Raw genomic sequence first — 19,010 nt, 5'->3', positions numbered from 1 at the left:
TTCAGCCTCCCGAAGCAGGAGGCCTGCCGCCTCTGCGTGCGGAAGCCAGGGCGGTGTGGTCAGGACAGGCTTGTTGACGGCTGTTCGTGCAATTCCATCACGCCCTGGAGCAGCTCCTGCTCCCCTGCCCGGCCCAGCTAGGCTCAGCACCATCCCTGCGCCCTCCGGCCGCCCCCCCAATATCCACACCGCATCTCCGCACCGCAGCCCTGCACCCCTCCGAGCAGGTTCCCACCCGCAGCCCTCCTTCCCCCGCCGGGCCGGGGCGCCAGCACCCCCTCCTGTCCCCGCGGCGCCCCGCAGCCCGTGGGCGCCAGGTCCCGGGGCACGGGCAGCCCCTCGCCGGCTACTGCTTGCCCCCCCGCGGTGGCTGCAGCCCCGGCGGTGCCGAGCCGCCCGTCCGCGGCTCCGCCCGCCACGGCCCCGCCGGCCTTCGCAGGGGATTTCCCCCGACCCGGCTCCGCTCGGCTTCTGGTAACCAGAAACACATGACCGTGAGTGGTGAGCCCGCTTACTGTTACTGCAATTAAGTCTGTTGGTAACTGAAACTGCATCACCTAATTAGAACAGTGCGAAAAGCAACTCCCTGCAACGCGACGCCACGGGCTCGGCCGGCCGCGCTCGGCGCCCGGACAGCGCGGTCCCCGCACGTCCGTGCCCCGCGCCCCCCCTTCTCCCCCCGCCCCGGGCGGCAGCGGCGGGAGGCCGGCGGTGCGGGACACGGCCTTCCCGCCGCGGGACGGCAAGCGGAGCGGAGCCTGTGCGCACCGGCGGGGGCGGCAGCGCGGCTCCACCGCTGCCGGCTGGGGGACGGGCGCTCCCCGAGCAGGCACCGCACGCACGGCCTGGGGGGGGCAGGGATCCGTAGCGGCGGCGCTGCACCCACATCTCAACGTGGCAGAGCGTGCTGAGCGCCAGGGTGCGTGTATGTCTGACTGCGGAGCCCCCCCCAGTCGCCTTCTGCCCCCTCCCGTCCAGGCGGGACGGCAGCCTTCGTTACTCACCGGAAAACACGGCTCACACATGAGTTCTGGGGCTTTTTGCAGCGGGAGGCTGACATGCCCTCCCCCTCCAGCCGTGGGAATGTGATGGTACATGTGCTTTCACTTTTGCATTCAGCTGACCTACATTGTAAGCAGTCTCTTGGAATCACATTGCTCTCCCAGCTGATTTTGAGTCCAGACTTTCAAAAACAAAACAGTGTCTTAATACTTGTAATGTCCCTGCCGATGCCGCGTGCATGCCATCATCCAGACAATCCCTTTTACAGAAACCTGCTGTTCTCGTTACACTGATCCTTGACATCAGTCCTGGCTTGCAGCCTGATCATGATGAAAATAAATATTGTGAGCGCACTTGCGAGCATTCTCATTATCACAAGGAAAGTAGGATGAGGAACAGTTAAATCCAAAATATTCTCAAACAAAAAATGAATGGATTACGGCACCTTGCGATACTGCACACTCTACATCTACCAGATCACCAGTCTTGGATGTTCACAGAAGGATGTGGAATGAACTGTTCATATAATCAGTTCACCCTGAGCCTGCACAATGGTTAAGTTATAATGAATAGCAAGCCAGTTAGTTAGCAATAAATTGAGGAAGTAGCTTGTTTGGTGACAGTCTGTAGCTGCCATAGCTTGGAGCACTGCGGCATTCCAGTGAAACTCAACACAATCTGGGAAGGAGAAAAAGGAAATGCATCTATTGAGCTGCGTATTGTGTATTGCTCTGATCTGGCAATGCTTAACAGGAAATGGGAAGAAGAGTCTTAATTTTCGAGTAGTGTTTCCCAAACCATTTGAAAATCTACGGAGTGTTGGAGCGCAGGTGAATTTACATAGCAATTCTGCAGCGGTAGAGCTTCAAAGGCGGCCTCTGATGTGAGCAAGCCTCACATTTGCATGTGCAACCAGCACTAACACATACACAACGCAGGCCCGAGTTTTCAGAGCTGCATGCGTGCTTTTATGCAGCCAGTATGCACATAAAATTACTGTAATTGTACTCCCATATTAAAGGAATGTACCAACCCTTTTAATTTGTATAGAGATCACTGTTTAATTACCTGCACTATGCTATAATCTAACTTCAAGAAAAATTGTGCTATAACAGTATATGCAGGCGTCTAAACACAGATGTATAAACTACTTATAAATATGAGTATTAGCTGATGTATTCAGTGTATGCAGAGAAAGTAAAGAAGTCTAGGGTCTGCATAATACTGCACACAAAAATTAAAATAAATTACTACCCTAATGGAGCCTACTTTTACAAAATATTTATTGTAGGGAGAGTTATGTGCACTGCTCCACTCAACATGTCTATCTTTTTTTTTTTTTTAATGGTGAAATTGGAGCTGACGTAGAAGACACCATTTTTCGTGGCTGGGAAAACATCTTTGAGTTCTGCATGATAATGCTTACCAGCAATCATACACACATATATTAAGAAGAGAATTACTGAGGTTTGTATAGAAAACAAAAGACATTTCTGAATTTTTCTTTGAGTCCACGATCATACAAAAAACCAGTAACTGCTGATGTTATGCTTGGTAAGGCTGAAATTAGAAGATCACTTCTTTTGAGAAATGACACTGATCCACCTAAAAAGCACACTGAGGAAACAATCCCTTATTTTAAGCCATGCATTTGATACTTGTGCATCCAAATATTAAACCATCACTTTCTTTATAATCTTTTGTCCTTCTCATCTGCAGTGCTCATGAATGTAAGTGTTTCATACCACCCTGGCAAAATCACCATGGACAATATTCTTAGCCTGTTCTCAGCACAGAGAGATAGGAATCGACTCCTGCTCCCGCAGTAACAGTTCCCAGGCTGCAGCTCCTCTCTTAATGCTCTTTGTTGGCTATTTTGGAATCACAGGGCAAAGCTGCCTTTCCAGAACTAGGTATGCAGTTCCCACTTCTGAAACGTAAGAGAAAATGTATTTTTCATACTGATTGGCAATAAACCACAGCATGTCCGATATCCTCCCTCCTGCTGTAACCGCACACCCAATAGTTCAGACATCCCCTCACTCAAGCACCTCTACTATTGTGCAATGGCATAGATGGGGAAAATAATTCTTTCTTAACTCCAGCAGTTGAACTCTTTGCACTCTGCAGCATGAGACTAGATCATACTGTTCATTATCTTATCTTCCTCAAGTACACGTTAGTAATGGTCTAAAAATTAGCCAGGCCTTCTGTAAAAATCCACCCACTCAGCTGGTACCTTTGACTCAGTTGAATGGCAGTGTTGGGGTTGACACATTCAAAAACCCCCATCTATCTCCCTAGTGCAAAAACAAAGCACACACTTACAGAACCAGTTGGTCAGGGACAAACTTTCGCACTCTGTTTGTACTGCACCCAGCACAACTGAGTTCTGTTGAACAGCTGGGACTCTTAAAAACCATTATAATACATACATATAATTTAAATGCATGCTTAGGTCCATTGGAGGGTATGCTCCAGTCTCAGCATACAATCATATAGGACAATTTAACTTGGCAAGATGCTGACCACTCCCAATATGAAGCTCAGCCCTGTAGACTTCACTGGGAGGTAAAGATGGCTTGTGTTCTAGCAGCACGCAAAACTAAGCTCTTTTTTTCAAAACTCTAAGCTGCAAACAAGTTCATTTCAAACCACAGCCCTTCAACTTCAGCAGATTCCCTTGCACTGAGCAACACTCCATCCTCTGTACAAAAAGGTTGCTCTCTTCAGATCCAGAAACTAAAACATCAGCTCTGTCACTGGCAATTAAATACAGCAAGAATTTCAAAGAATTACTGTATTCAACATAATAAATCAAGAAAACATCTAAGAAGCCAATGAGAATACAAGGTTTGACATCTTTTGTCTTGACCGTGGTTCTCCAGGTGTGTTCTCAGGTCCATTTTAAACTTTGTGGTGACATATACAACAGGAAAACAAAAGATTGTTTACTTTAGACCTGATGTTCATGGCACTTGGAAAGCTCCAACACTTGGGCAAAAATACAACAGTGCATAAAAATCATGTAATTTCAGGCAAAAAATGCAACATCTGATTAACCATTCAAAAGTATGGTTGCAGCGGTTACCACAAATCACTATACACAGCTTGAACCTCTAGAAGAGGAAAGGTTTTTCATCTCGCTCAGACGTCCACATGAAGAGGTGATTAATATGCTAGAAAGTCCTCAGGGTCCAGATGCAATGTGCAAATAAATCAGCCAAAGGGTTTTCTTGTGCATAGGAGAGATTCCTCCCGATCAGGGATGGGGATGCCAGACTTGCTCTGTAGCCTTCGGCCTCCCTGGCTAAGCAGTACATTTTTCTTTTACTAAACTTGGCCAAAGTCTATGTGTAGAAGGGAGTCTGCCCCTTTCTATCTGTTTGTTTGAAGTGAAGTTACTACCTTATTACACTCTCATTTAGCAAAAATAACAGTCTGAATAGGCTGAAAAACTGGTCTCTGGAATTGCCCCCAGGCCTCTGTGTAAGTCACACAAAAGGAATGGGTCTTCAGATTGCTTCACTTGGGACAAAGATACCCGTCATTAGCTGATGCTGAACAACACCCAAAACTACCCTATGACTGATAAAGACGTACAATATGGTAGGTGAGGGGAAAGGGCAGGGCCTGTGCTGTCTGGACAGGGCGTTGGTTGGTCCATACTGATTTCCTGGAACCCAAAGGGCCGCACTTCTCCTTTCCTTCTCATGGCTTTTGTCTAACAGGAAGGCTGCTTCTGTGCCTTGTTTGGACATTTTGATTGCTGAGCACAGGCCAGTTGCATAAGCTTTAAGGGTACCTCTAGTACCTTAATTTGCCTCCTTCCTCTTTAGATGTGTGCTTATTGCCTCTTTTCCTTCCTCTTCTTCATTTCCTTGCTGTTGCAGAAGAACAAACACTAAGTGAGTGGGGAAAGCGTCCAGAAAGGAACTTCAGACTGGGAAGCATCCAGTGGTCCCTCTGCTATGGGTAACATTTACGGAACCTGCTGTTAATCAGCGATGAAGTTTCTCGGTGCAGTGTCATACGTCCCCTGTTGCTGCCGATTACTTAATCTTTGCTTCCTCAAATGGCACCCAGAATTGGGTAACAGCTTTCCTGAAGGTAACAGAAGCAAGGAAATGATAGAACTTCAATGATAAAAATGAAAAGTTTATCAACAGGGACCCACGTCCACTAATGAAAGAAGAAAGAAGTTGACGAGTAGGTTGTAGTGAATGTGAACTGGATCCAGCAGAACTAGCTTGAGTTTTGCATAGACTCAACCCTTTCACAGGTTTGATCCTCCTCTTATCTGTCTGCCTTCCTGAGCTCACTAGACACAATCAAGCAAACTTCACAATTAAATGATGCCTTTTTGTTCCATAAGCGACTAGACATTTTTCTTCAATTCCATTTTGGGAACAGTTAACTCCAGATGGAGAGTGTCAGATAACCATGAGATAGGTAATTTTGTCCTGAAAAAGCTCCGAGAACAGGCTCAGTAGCCTTTTTCTTATCACTGGTGATAGCATTATGTTATTAAGGACCAGTAAACAGCTGACGTTCTTTGTGCTCCTGAATGGAGATTAAAACTTTCCAAAAGTGCTTTGGCTTGCAGTATGTTCTTAATCTATAGAAGCGCTATGTGCAGGTACAAATCTTCCTGATCCAGTGGCTGTAGACTAGGAAGCTTCAGGACTTTCCTAGGTGACAAGGACATTCAAGGCAGAAGTGGATGTTGCCCTTGGTCTATTTGACATTCAAAATGCCAAAAGATTTTCGAGATGAAGCATTAATTTGTGGACCTATAGTCCAAATCCCAATCTTAATTCCACCAAAGTCATATTTCTGATTTTTTAAATAGATTTTATCAAGAGAGTGAGGGAGTATGAAGACAAACATTTAAACATCTAGAAAGCAGTAACATGCACTTTTCTTTGTAGGTTTGGAAGAACAACAAGAAAATCACTGAAATCCTAACTGGAATCTCTTGGGACTCTCTGCTGCTGCCTGCTCTTTTTAGATTTTCTGCTTACCATGTGACCCCTTTTTTTACTTCCTTAGCTTTTTCAGTATCAAGAAACTGAGCCCTCAGAAATAGCACTGAGAAGCTAGAGAGCAGTATGTTAGAGAAAAGGATGGAAGGAGATACACTCCATGCAGTTCTGTGGCTTTCTGTGCCACTTCTCCAGCTTTAACGGCTTAGCTGTTGCCACATAAGGAATGCCATGTTTTGCTTAGTGTACCTGATTCCCACAGAGAAGGTGCATAGTATGCTCTATCGTGATGACTTTACTGTTAATTTAGTGGCCTTTAGTAAAAGAATAAAAGCCTTTTCTGGCAATATGGGTTTCCACTTTACATTTAGAAGAAAACTGTTTTTCACAAGGTTTTCCAGTGCAACACTTTGCAGAAATGCACCGGAACGCTGAAGAATATTGAGTGCATGAGGTGCATATCCACTAAGAACACAAGCAAAATTTAATTCTTGATCTGAAAACACACGAAGAAAGTGACACAGTAGCTACTATAATGGTTTGAAGGACAAGTTAGCTCCTCTGTGACAGCAACAGTAAATGAGAAATTGAATGGCACATTTCCACATGTACACACAAAGGAAAATGACTGCCATCAGGTCCAACATCAAATGGCTAATCCTTTCCTGCAAAGCCCTTGACAACGCATAATCTATGCCAATTTACGTGCATCCTGTACATGAACTCTTCTCCATTTTAAATTCTTTTTTTCTACAGCAGCTAGGTCTGGCAAGAAAACAGCACATTTGAAATAAAAAAGAAGGGGTGAATTTTGAACAGATGTGACAGAAAACGTTGGAACAGGGTTCTTTCTTCAGGCCAACATCCTCAGTGGGCTTTGAGGAAGTGGGGAAAGTACATTGTGACTCTCAGGAGGACTATGGAAAGGGAAACACTGAAGGCATCTCTTCTCAAGACTGAGTGTAGTAAACTCTGCTATGTAGAATAGCCCCTTGGTTGCCAGCAGCTCTAGGCAGAAGAGGGAAGCATTTGAAAGGACATAGCTTTTGGTTCCTTGCACTTATTCATCAAGAACATCATCCCAAGCTTTAGAATTTAGAATCTTATAATGGTTTTTATTAACGAACTTGGGAATAGTCCATTGTATAGAAGCCAAAGCCACAGTAGACTAAAGTAAGTCTTACCAACAGGAGTAAATATGAAGTACCCCCTACAAGCCAGACACATCTCAGAGCAGCTGCTTGTTATTTTTCTTTGGCATGTATTTTTTTGGATATGAGACACCTTTATATTCCTAACCCCAAATAGACAGAAGAACAGAACACACTGTGCCTATTGTGGGCCAAATCCTCTGCTAACAAATCAGATTCTCTCCATTGAAACCAATGGAACTGTTGTGATTGATACAGATTTGGACTCTGACCTCTTACACCAGCCTCTTGCGCATCTGATATGGCTTCCATTAACAGATTCCACTCTGCTTCACAAAATAACACAAGTCTCAACAGAAAGAGTTTACAGTCTACAGGGAGGCAGGATCAGTTGCTAATGAGGATACTACACAAGGGCCTGCGGGTTTTTAAATTAATTTTTAGATTTAGAACAGATTTTCCCAATATTCCAGACTCTGGGGAGACAGCAGTTGGCAATATAACTTGGAATCCAATAAAACTAATCCTTCAAGTGTGTATATTTCACTGACAGATTCAATTTGAATGAGTATTGCCTTTACTTTACAATAAGAGAACAACAAAATAAGAGACCATAATGTATAAACTCGTTATTTCCTTATACAAACAGGTGGCTTTTTTACCTTGACCTCAGTATAAAGACTTCCTACATTTAAAATACAGTGTTCAAATTCCTGTTGGCCAAAGAAGAAGCTGTCAGATTATTTGCATTTTTATTATTGCTTTTGAAAACACTGAGATCTTGCTTAAACAGAAGTTGGGTCTGACTTTCAGCTACTGAGACTTGTGCCAAGAATGTGAAAAGAAGAAAATATATTTAAGGACAGATACAAGATCTAACAACTTTCGGCCTAGAAAACAAGACTGTAAGAAATAGTAAGAGGTCATCTTGCTCATCCTAACAGCTATGGTTGCTTATGTGAATATCTGTTCAGGAGTTGAGCGAGGTCTGTTGGTGTGCTGCAATCATTCTGGCAGGATCTTGGCGGCATTTCCAAAGCTATTAATTAGCAGATTACTCATCAGTGGAGCTAGGGCATCCTGTAAACCGATGCCCTGTTGACCCTGCTGAATTTATTTTCCATAAATAAAATGCAAACCTCATAGGTTTTATTGGTCTCCAGAGGACAGATTTTCCCCCTTCATTTTCACAGTTAAAGCAACTATTCCAAATGGTATAAAAACACCTGCTCAGCACTTAGTAGGCAAAGTAGCCTGAAAAGTGGGTCTTACATAGAGGCTTCCGTACCACATGTATGTCACTGAAACAAAGTGTATTAAATACTCAGGTAAACATGTTGATGCATTTGCAGGCTTCTGTAGTTTGCCTGCAGCCTTGAACATTAGAATTTAGTTTGTTTAGAGGGGAAATGTTGACAAGGACACTGGGATTTACTCTCTGTTTATTTAAAAAGTAAAAGAGGACTTTTAACTTCTACCTGATGGGCAGATGGATTGATCTTGCATTAGCAGAGCATCTGCCGAATAGCACACACAGCTGGGCAGCACATTCTTTTTACCATATTGTGAATGCAGCACAGGATACAAAGCTGAGCAAAATTTCACTTATACAACTGGTGGTTAATTCCGTGCCAACAGTAATTAGCTTCTGTAAAGAGTTTATAACAAGAAACCACAAAACAGTTTTATTCTGATGAAACTGATGGGAAAAACCCATGTGCGTCTGTCCATGGGGTGTGAGCTCCAAGGCTTGGCAGGAGAATTGAGACGCAGGCTTTCAGGCCAAAGGCAAAAGAATGCTTCACTGAGCTGCAGAGCAGCTTCCTTTTTAATACTTACTTGTGTTACAGCAGCATCTCTAGTCCTAGTCAAGGAGCTGGGCTGCTGGTATTATGAATGAAACAGCTAAATAAAGGTAGGAGATTGCTCCCAAGCATGCACAGTCTAGGGCCCTGATTTGGCCAACACTGACACTTAAGCTAAATCTTTGGTATATTTATGCCAAGGAGATTGCTGTCAAAATTAGGTGAAATTTTACAGGATCAGGGTCTTAGCCAATTATTAGTAAAAAAAAGGTACTAATCAATAGTATTGATCTTAAAAGAGCACAGAGTGTATGTTTAACTCTGCAGATGGGACCAGTTACATTCATTTCAGTTGAATGAATTTCAAACTTTATAAAACTTAGAGAAACTGTTCCTAGTTTCTTGGATTAACATCTGCATTCATATCAAAAGTAAGCTGAAATAGGGATTCTGTTCCATTCTCTTTCTGGTAGCATATAGAAGCCCCTGTCAAAGGGGCTCACTGCACTAAGCACTAGGCAAATACCGAGCTTCTTATCTTATAGTGGAAACAGATAAAGGGAAAGAAAGGAAAGGAGTCATGAAGTTAACTCTAGCTAGCTACCTCTGGCCACACAGCAGGTGGACACTGGGAATAGAGACCAGGTCACCTGTACCATGGTTGTCATTAAAACACTTCAACAGCTGATTTTACAGAAAAATACTTCATATTATCCAGGTTTCTTGGAGAGAGGTCCTTGACAGACTTTGAGAGCTCAAAAGCACATTGGATAAGGGAGAGTCAACGTCAACAAGGGTGGAAATTCCCGGTACAAGAAGCCACTTCAGGAAGCAAGTATGACTGAGCTGCACGGGGGAAGAAACTCGCTACTCTTATGGCTGTACCATGGCGGGGATTGCACAAGCAGCATGCTCCTGTTGTGACTGTGCTAGAGGCAGCACTCGCACACAGCCATCTCTGGCAGGGTGCTGCCTCAGTACTCTGTACAGGATGTAACAGTGGACTTTAATTGCCGCTGCCTTCAAGAAACCACGTTCTTAGAATTCGTTCCCTCTCAGCCTGACAGTTTGGAAATCTACACTGTCTTTTGTATAAGATACTGTGTTAACTGATCTATTGCTTATTGGGTAAAACACCAGCCCTCCCTTCTGCTCCCTCGACTCGCCTCTCTTCAAGGTATGTATGAGCACTGCAAAGGCCAAAACCCAAGTGTCAGGCTGGCCAGGAGCAAGGCACTGAATAACAAATTAATAACATCAAAGTTCATTATTTTCAGTTCTATCACATGGAGTAACAATCTGCCATACTAAACAAAAGCACTCTGAGGTTACCTGAATAGACCATCCCATAACGACGAAAGTGCAAGAGTAGCTGGTTTCTTTAAAGTATTGTGCCTTTGAATGCATCTATGCATCAAAAATGGTGGAAGGAGTAATTGCAGAATGTGCTGATTTCCCTGTGCTAGGCTGATACAGCTGGGTAACAATAGCAGCAAAAATGTGGCAACGTGGGTTTAACAGCTGGAGCACATACTCAGAGTCTTTCAGAGTTTGTAATCTGGTTACTAGCATGTTAAGACTTCTCGGCTGCATCTCTGGCTGTTATTATCCATGCTAATTCGATTAAGCTAGCAGAGATATTTTTGCACGTGCTACAAGTGCACCTTCATTTTCCTGGGTGGAGTATGTGCATGCAGGTGTGAATAGATACCCTAAGTTTCTCCCAAAGTGCAGATGGGACAGGCCACTTCATCCCAGTAGTACAGAAGTAAAAAGTAAGGAGTTCAGGAGTTCCATGATGGAGCAGCTTACAGCAGCTCATCTCATAATTTCATGGAATAAGCCCTGGCATTGTACGACAGAAAAATATTAACTGAAATTTGCAATAACTGCAATAACTTCTGGATATATCATCTTTCTTAATACAAAAAGGAAGTGGGCACTGTGGTAAAGTAAATGTACGATTAACTACTCAGGAGATGTGGGTTCAGAACTTGGTTTTTCCTGACCAAGCTCTATCACCAGCTCTGTCATACTATTCAAATTATTTCCCCTCCTTCTACTTTTGTTTCTTTTCTCACTGTTTCTCTTTCATTCATTCATGCTGTAGTTTTGTTTAACGGGCAACATGCCGTAAGCTACAGCATGTAGCAACAGGGTCCCAGACTCAGTTTGGGATTTTGGGCATGACTGTAGTAGAAATAAACAGTAATTAAAATTTGATATTGTTGTTCCTTGGAATACCTGCACTCCCCGCTAATTTAAAACAGCAAGAAAAAAGAGCTTTTGTTTTTCTACAGTCTTGTGTGTCTCAGGAGAGGAGCAGTTGATTAGATCCTTCAGTTCTGTACTAATGCTCAGAGCAGAAAAGTTTCAATTCAGGACTCCTACTGATAACCTGCACCGTTGTTCCTGGGAAAGCCAGCTCACCCCTGTGCTTCTCTATGCCATCATAAGCAGCATTGCACAATTAGTCAAGATTTGTCGATGTTGCAGACATACTCTAGGTGTAAACATTTTCTGTCCAACATCCACAATGGCCCTATAAACTAAGTTTGGAAATGACTTCTTGTGACAGCAGTGGAACAGAGAAAAGCTACTCCTGGACTATTAGTCATTGGCTTGTTGCTATCAGATTTTACTAGCAAAAGGTGGCACTGGTACCTTGTTGTTCTGAAACTACTGGAAAGTCATTAGCTGTGATTCCAAAGCCAAAGCCTACTGCATTCCCTTTTAACATCAGCCAAGAGATTGTGATTAAAAAAAAAATGTATAATAGAAAAGATTTAACAGAAACTGAAGAGAACCTCTAATCAGCATAACCCTGAACTTTATTCCACAGAGAAAATAAAAAGACTTTATCCTTGCTATGTTCTAAACATTAAATCTGGTCCCAGTAAGTGTCACAAGTGAGCAGGTGGGGAAAAGAGGGTAAGAATCAGCAAATGGCTGAGTCCCTGAAGGTAAGGAACAGGCTTCCTTCCGTGTCCTCAGCTTCCAGGACAGAGGGACGGCCCTGTGTATTTACCCTGCTGCAGGCATTCTGCCTGTGGGGAGGGGGCATCTTCAATGCAATCCCGCGAAAGGAACTACGCTCAGCCCCTGGGAGGGATCATTTTGCCTGTCAGGGAAACATCAGGGTGAGCTCTGGGGAACAAGATCATCCTGCGTCATTCAAGGGAGGCTCCTCGCTGGGTCCTCAGGGAGAGGGAGGGATCAGCCTTCTGCCCTCCAGTAACCTCCTCCAGCCCAGTGCAGACGCTCTGTCTATGGCCACATCCCGTCCTCCAGAGGGAAGAATGGGCCAGCCTTCAAGGAGAAAGGAGCAGACACAGGCAGAACAGACAAACCTACGGACAGATTTTCATTACAAAATCATTAAATACTCCCCTGACTTAAAAGCTTGAAATAAACTACATGGAGCCGCTAAGTTCAGATCCTGCAAGATAAGGGAGCATGGACTTGTATGGGCCTGTTTTATGAGATTAGTCCAGCATTTACGGCCTTTCCCTATTTCTTGTTGCAGTTACTTGCTAAAAACAACAACAACCACCCCAGATTCCTCAAAAGAATTTTGGAAGAAGCAGAGACTGATGCTAAGCAGTCCCGTGCCAGATCAATCCTTGCTGTGACTTCCCAACTACAGTAAGCTGTGTAGCTCCTCGTGAAAGGCAGCCATCATCACTGTGGCTCAGAGCTGACATGGACAATCCACACTGGTTCAAGCAGAGTGGGTTCCTCACTGGAGTAAACATTATATGGGAGGTTGCGGGGCAGCTACACACTTCTGTGCTGCTTTGTTGTCTTGGTGGCCTGTTGACTGACAGAACTTCAGAAACTCAATTAGAGTTACCAGCTAGTCAGTCCTCTGTTAATCTTCATTGTGCAACATGCGTCTAGGACATTATTGCTAGATTTTCCTTATCCTCTTGCTAAGATGTATCACTGTGCAGGAGGCAGCTTTTGGGATAGATGGGGAATGATGCTGAAAATAATTTGAAAGGACAAGAGGGCTAAAATAGCCTGTCGCGATGTTTCTGAGTAAATAAAGATAAGAGCAATGGAAGCTCCTCTGGCAGGGACATTAGCAGAGCCTCAGCAAATTAGTTTAGCACTAGAAAATTGACATGGAACGGAAACAAGGCATTCAAAGCAAGGATGCACTTTAACTAGGCACAAAGCCTAGTTTCTTATTTGAGAAAAAGAAGTGGAGTTGGTTCCAGAGTAGCTAATTCATTTCTCCTTATCTTCCCTTGGCAGGGGCTAGCTGCTTAAAGACCACTTGATGTATGCCTGCTGCTTCCTCCCCTCTCCCCTCGCTTGTTTGCCTTGCACAAAACAAAAATTAGTTCTGTTGCAAATGACTCCAGTTACCCATGGGCTGCAGAGAAACAAATCGCAGCTTATTGGGCATCTATGTGACATCCCAGCACTCTGAAGTGCATGGCAGTATTTGCACTTGCTCTAAGATCAGCTCTATGCTAAAATATTTGCTGGAATACAAATGCCAGTTATAAATATTTTTTTTCATTACTTTTCTGTGTTGGTAAAAGGCCTAGCAAACACAGATACACTGTCATAAAAACACTTTTCAAGTATAACTTCATTTGCTTAGTGAAACTCAACAGACTACAAATTTTACTGCCTGAATAATTTTTCTGTCCTGTAAGCCTGTTACATTTTTCAGGGAGATAGTGAAAACAGCAGGCTTGAAATCTTCTTATTCTCTGGTAGTTAAACTAATTTTCTCAGTAGTTAATTTAGCAGACCTAGTATTATATGGACAGAGATACTAGAACATCCTGCTGGACCATTTTGTCATAAAATTAGTCCTGGTCTATAATGATATTTAAAACAAAGTGGTTCCTGTTTATTATACCTTGTAACTTAAGTTTCAAAACATGTCAGGGTTAAGGACAGGCTTAGGCCAAGCTGGGAATCAAGCTGGGTTAACTTTGCAACTAGAATCTCATCAACTATTCCGGGTCTGAGCTGTGCAACCATCAAAAGCTGACCTCTGAGCTTCACATTGTGTAACACTGGCGACTAATAAATGTTCCGTGATGACTTTAAGCTCAGTCCTAATTATCCCTGTAGACCAAAGCTGCTACGTTTATCCTCTTCCTTTAGTTGATCTGTCTGAAGAGATCCTCTGTCAATTCACCAAGGGTACAGTCCTCTTCTACCTTCCTAAATCTAAAAATTGAAGCACTTCTTTATGCCTTTTTCTTCAGACATTCTGTCAGATCATGGTCAACCCTTGCACATTTTGTGCTGCAGCTCTTGTCCAAGTGTGAGATCGTATACTTCTCAAAGTTTCATAGCTTGGTTTTCCCAGAGTCACAGAAAATAGAGGTGAGGATTCGTGCCAAAACACCTTGTCTTTGCTTCCTAGCTATTCAGCCTGGCAATATGCCTGCATGATACTTTTTCTAGATGTTTCACTAGATTTTTGGTAGAGGTGGAAAAGAGGCTCCTAGTTTATGCTGAACCAACTACACATCAGTGCAGATGCTGCGAACACATCCAGTACAATGGCTTCTAGTTTTATAGTTTGGTGGTTTCCAGTGAATTTCCAATAACCTCTCAGAAAACTCTTCTGCATTATTCATAGCTCTAAGCTTCTCACTTTTTTTCTCTATTATCACCTTTCCTTTTGTAATCTCTTCAAACAGGGGACTGATTCTTCTACATTTGTCAAGTAACAAACTGAGTACATTTCCAGGATTAAATAAAACTATTTATAATCCCCTAGGACACAATCTTCAGCATTTTAAGAAAAGCAAATTGACAGTTAACTTTGAGTTATGAGTTAGAGAACTGACGGATTCTGCTACAAATGCAGCATCCACAAATGACTTCTCAGTGGAAAATCTGGGTTGTCAGCTTGTTCCTAGCATCTGTTACAGCAATGGCAGTGACAATGAAAAATACTAAGCCCACTTGGTAAGTTACTATTTTAGAGCAGATGTATAAATTCAGCACACTTTCATCAAAACCAGAGCATGCATCTTAGCAAACTGGAATTTTATGTCAGCAGTAAACATTTGTACAATGAATACAAACACGCAACATGAGGGAGTTCTGTGTCATTCTTTTGGTAACTGAGGGCTGGAGAGCACAGGGGCAAAAAAGCGTTTCATACTAGCTTTCTTGACTGAAGAAACAGCTTATTCCCTAGAAAAAGGCCATATATACAAACAAGAAACTGATAGTGACCTTGCCATATGTGGTGTCAGTCAGGCAGACTCTTTCATGGTGGTGAAAGAGCTGAACTGCTCATGAGGAATGTCTCTCTTCAGACCTACAAGCTTTGAAATGTATGGACTGGTAAATGTAACTGAGCATGAAATCTGTTCAGCTCTATGTTAACCTCATGTCTGCTGCTTTTAGTGCCGGGAACACTCAAGAAGAACATTCCTGCTCAGTTAGAGCACACCAAAGGACGGAAGCAACTGAAGCACAGAATAGCAACAAACAGTACAGTCATAGGAGCCTTGGTGCGAAACAGTTAAAAATACTTGACTCATGTCTTTTCAAGAATTGAAGGAATAGCTGTGAAAAGCTCTAGTGACTTCCAGGGAACCAGGCTGTAAACAACACAGCACAACTGAAGATGAGGACAGTATAATATATCTGACGGGTACAAATCTTCCACATGGCCAGCATCAGGCGAGGTGCTTGTCAAAAAGGCATCTGCAGCTGTTCCCTTTGCAGGCTGTTTACTCTACAGGAGGATTTACCATCTGTGCAGAAAAACAATGCACACACCAGAAATCAGTGTCTGTCAGATGAAGCCTAGTCTCGTGGCTGAGGCACAGGACAAGCAGTCAGGAGATTTAGATTCTATTTATTGCTCTCCTAGTGGCTCCCAGAGCAAATAAGGGGAAATCATTTTACCGCTTTGTGTCTTGTTTTTCTCCAAGATACTACTTTACCTTATTAGTGGTATGAACACCCATTGTTTGTGTTTATAAAGTGGTTTTTTGTTCTTTGGATTGCAACGCTAAAGCAGAACTTAACAAGATTCATTTCCACAGAAATTCTAAAGCTTCAGGAATAGCAGGTCAGCCTCTCTACTGCAGCAAAGTTAAAGGCCCCTGAACTCTATCACAAACAACTCAAAACTAGTCCAAGAGTCACTGTGCTCCTCTCTCCATCAAACTTAGTATACTGAAGTGATCTTTTAGAAATCATGGCAAGGAGAACACTAGAAATACTTGACAAGAGACAGAAAGATCAAATTTGTTCAGAGGTGAGCCAATACAAATGACCACAAACTTTGGGGATTTTGGTATTCTACCCTGAATTTTTTGGCTTGTTATTGGCATTGGCAGTTAGTGGCATTAAGAAGTCAAGGTATCCCTTTATATAATAAATTTTCTTCTTCAAAATGAAACTTTTAGGGTTTTTTTTCTAAATCAAAGCACTACAGCTGTGCAGAGGTCAGCATTTCATGTCAGATTTCTGTGAAAAGCACTGAGTTCAGAATGTACAGTTCCTAGCACTACCGTGCTTTGGAAGCACAATAACTTCACAAATTGTCCCAATAGAGTCATATGAAATTGAGCTCTAGTTTGCTTAAATATTTCAAGAGTTTCCTGGATTGCCCATACTCTCAGATTAGCCCTGAGTCTGTATCAAAATTATGAAGGAGATCATGGATGGGTCTTCACTGATAACACTTTCCTAAAGCCTCACAATATTGTTTAATAAAACACATTTATGGAGCAAGACTGAGTATGTAGGGTAAATACCGTTGTCAGTTCTAGTGGTGTACCTTGGTAGGATGTATGTTGAGTTATGTTCCTCTTAAGAAAAAAGAAAAAGCTTTGTCCCACTAAAACTAACATGGTGGCCAAAGTACTGTAGTATTATAATTCATACTTTCTGCATTTTCTGCCTTCCACTGAATAATTATGTCATCAGTTCTACTCCCTTCCTATCTCAATGTTGTTGATTGTATATATAAGGAAAACAATCTAGCCATTTTTGTGTTTCCTTTTAATTCCTCTGTTGTTATTGAGTCCTAAATGATCTTGTTTTTGTTTTTACTGCTCTGTAATGAGTCACTGGCTTATTTAATTTAATTTTATTGTAATTGTTATCTTTTCATTCTTGTTTTTTCCAGTCAGTTACTCATAAGACCACAAGATATAAACAGGACACTGTTACTTGGACAACTACTGAGAGTAATTTTTTTCACTGTTGCCCAAATCCAAAGCAAGGTACTGAATGGTCCTCACTTCCTAAGAACTTTCACTCCAGTCCATGTGTATTTTCCCACATGTCATGTTTCTATCAATCCTTATCTTTTCCAACTAAAAGAGATCTGCCTGTCTGGTTTGGTTATTGTTGGGAAGCTTTCTTGCGCTTTCTAATCATGCCTGATCTAAAACTTTCCATGGAAATGTGACAGAAAATCGAGTTTAATTTTATATAATTTCTTTTTCGGAAAATAAATTTTGCCAAAAACTGGGTTTCAATCAAAAATTTGGGAGAAACAGTTATCAAGTGAAATGTTAAATTTTCCTTTGCCGTCTCCCCCATTTTAATGCTAACTTCATCTTTGTCAGAGTTTTCTGCACTGACAATTTCTTGCTAGACTTCTTATCTTTAACCTGGTTTCCTGAGGAAATGGGATTGATGTGGTTGTGCTGTGTTTGCATATGTTACATACATGTGTCTCTTTATCCATCAATTCTTTGTAATTTCAAAGTGACTGACAGCTTGCTACTAAATATATAAAGACAGAGGTCTAAATTTACGTTAAGATTTTATGTTTCATTGTAGTAGTCAGATAGGCAAGAGATTTCAGTAATGCATCTACGAAGGGAAAAGCTTCAGTAGAAGTGACTTTGTATTCAATACCACGGAAAGCAGATGAGAAAGAATAGTAAATGCCCAACTATGGGAAAATCTCCCAATGGAGTTCACACCCATCAGAGCACACACCACAGCACATAAAGGCACAGAAAACCAAGATTCATTAGTTCCGCTACTTTTTGTACTTTGTTTTCTATGAGGCTAGAAATCATAGGAAACTATGAGACTGACAATTTATAAATGTGCAACATGTTTGATTAGAATTGGTTTATATTTTGGTACAAAGAAATTATTTAATGCTTTTGTTTAAGGTGATCTGCAGCTCTTAAGCTGCACCCCCCTTATTGGTACCCAGAGAACTAGCAGATGCACAACGACTCAGAAAGATTAAATCTATGTCATCATTTCTCCTGTTACCTGTACCACCTAAGAAAAAAGTAGTTCAGAGGTCCCTGTATATGCCGCAATTACACCTTCCAGTCACAGCTTTAGACATATGGTAAGATACAAATTGTCTGGCATGAGAAAATATCTTTTGCATATCTATTTGCAGCTTTTACATGAAGTAAAGTTTATGGAGTATTCTGTAGTACCATAGAACTTCAACAGCCTCTGCAAATAATCTGCATTAGACCAGAAGTTATTGATATAGATGTGACAGAACTGCCACAGATATTAGCCATTGTCCTGCAGCGTTCAACAGAATGGGTATGCCATGCTTCAAAAAGCTTTTCTAATGAGGAGCCTTGGAGTAGCCATGAAAAGTGGCAGCGAATTTTAGGCAAAGGCTTTGATAAACTCCAAATGTTGTGGAAGCAGCCTTAGAGATGAATAACAGTGATTTTCTCTAAGTCAGCAATGAGCTAGCCCACCTCCTCACAGTAGGAGGTACCAGGATGTTTGAAATGCCACCCATAGGACAAGAGGTCAAACTGAACTTCTGACCAGTGTGACATTGAAAAATTTGTGGCTGCTTTTGCAAGAGTTAACGCCAGTTAACTGAAGTCAGATTCCAGCTTGGGTAATTCCATTCTACCTCTCTAAAATTCCCCGTTTATTTCAAACAGATGCAATATTTTTTCACTTCCTCCATTAAAGACTGCCATGTGGTTTTGTATGTTTTGTTGAGTACTTGCTGTGTTTTACCCCAAAGGTAGCTACAACACCGAGTGAATGACCCGGCGCAGAGCTTTGATGCATTCAGTAGTATTTGTGGGGAAAATTTTGTTCCATCTCTTCAT

The 19,010-nt window shown here is 42.3% G+C and overlaps 1 long non-coding RNA gene across 3 annotated transcripts in view; it reads right to left on the bottom strand.

The window, feature by feature from the left end:
• Positions 1–19,010, bottom strand: part of LOC141750512 (uncharacterized) — a 172,066-nt gene that overhangs the window by 65,610 nt on the left and 87,446 nt on the right. Inside the window, exon 1 of one of the 3 annotated variants that reach the window (XR_012589687.1) lies at positions 1,005–1,095. The exons of the other annotated variants lie outside the window; for them this stretch is intronic. This is a non-coding gene — a long non-coding RNA (uncharacterized LOC141750512). Of the gene's footprint in view, positions 1–1,004; positions 1,096–19,010 lie in introns of those variants that run through there. 3 annotated transcript variants of the gene reach the window in all.

The sequence above is a fragment of the Larus michahellis genome, chromosome 12 (assembly GCF_964199755.1).
Source record: "Larus michahellis chromosome 12, bLarMic1.1, whole genome shotgun sequence".
NCBI classification, from domain to species: Eukaryota; Metazoa; Chordata; class Aves; order Charadriiformes; family Laridae; genus Larus; species Larus michahellis.
Note: the sequence above shows the minus strand (reverse complement) of the source record. Positions and strands in the feature narration are given on the sequence as shown.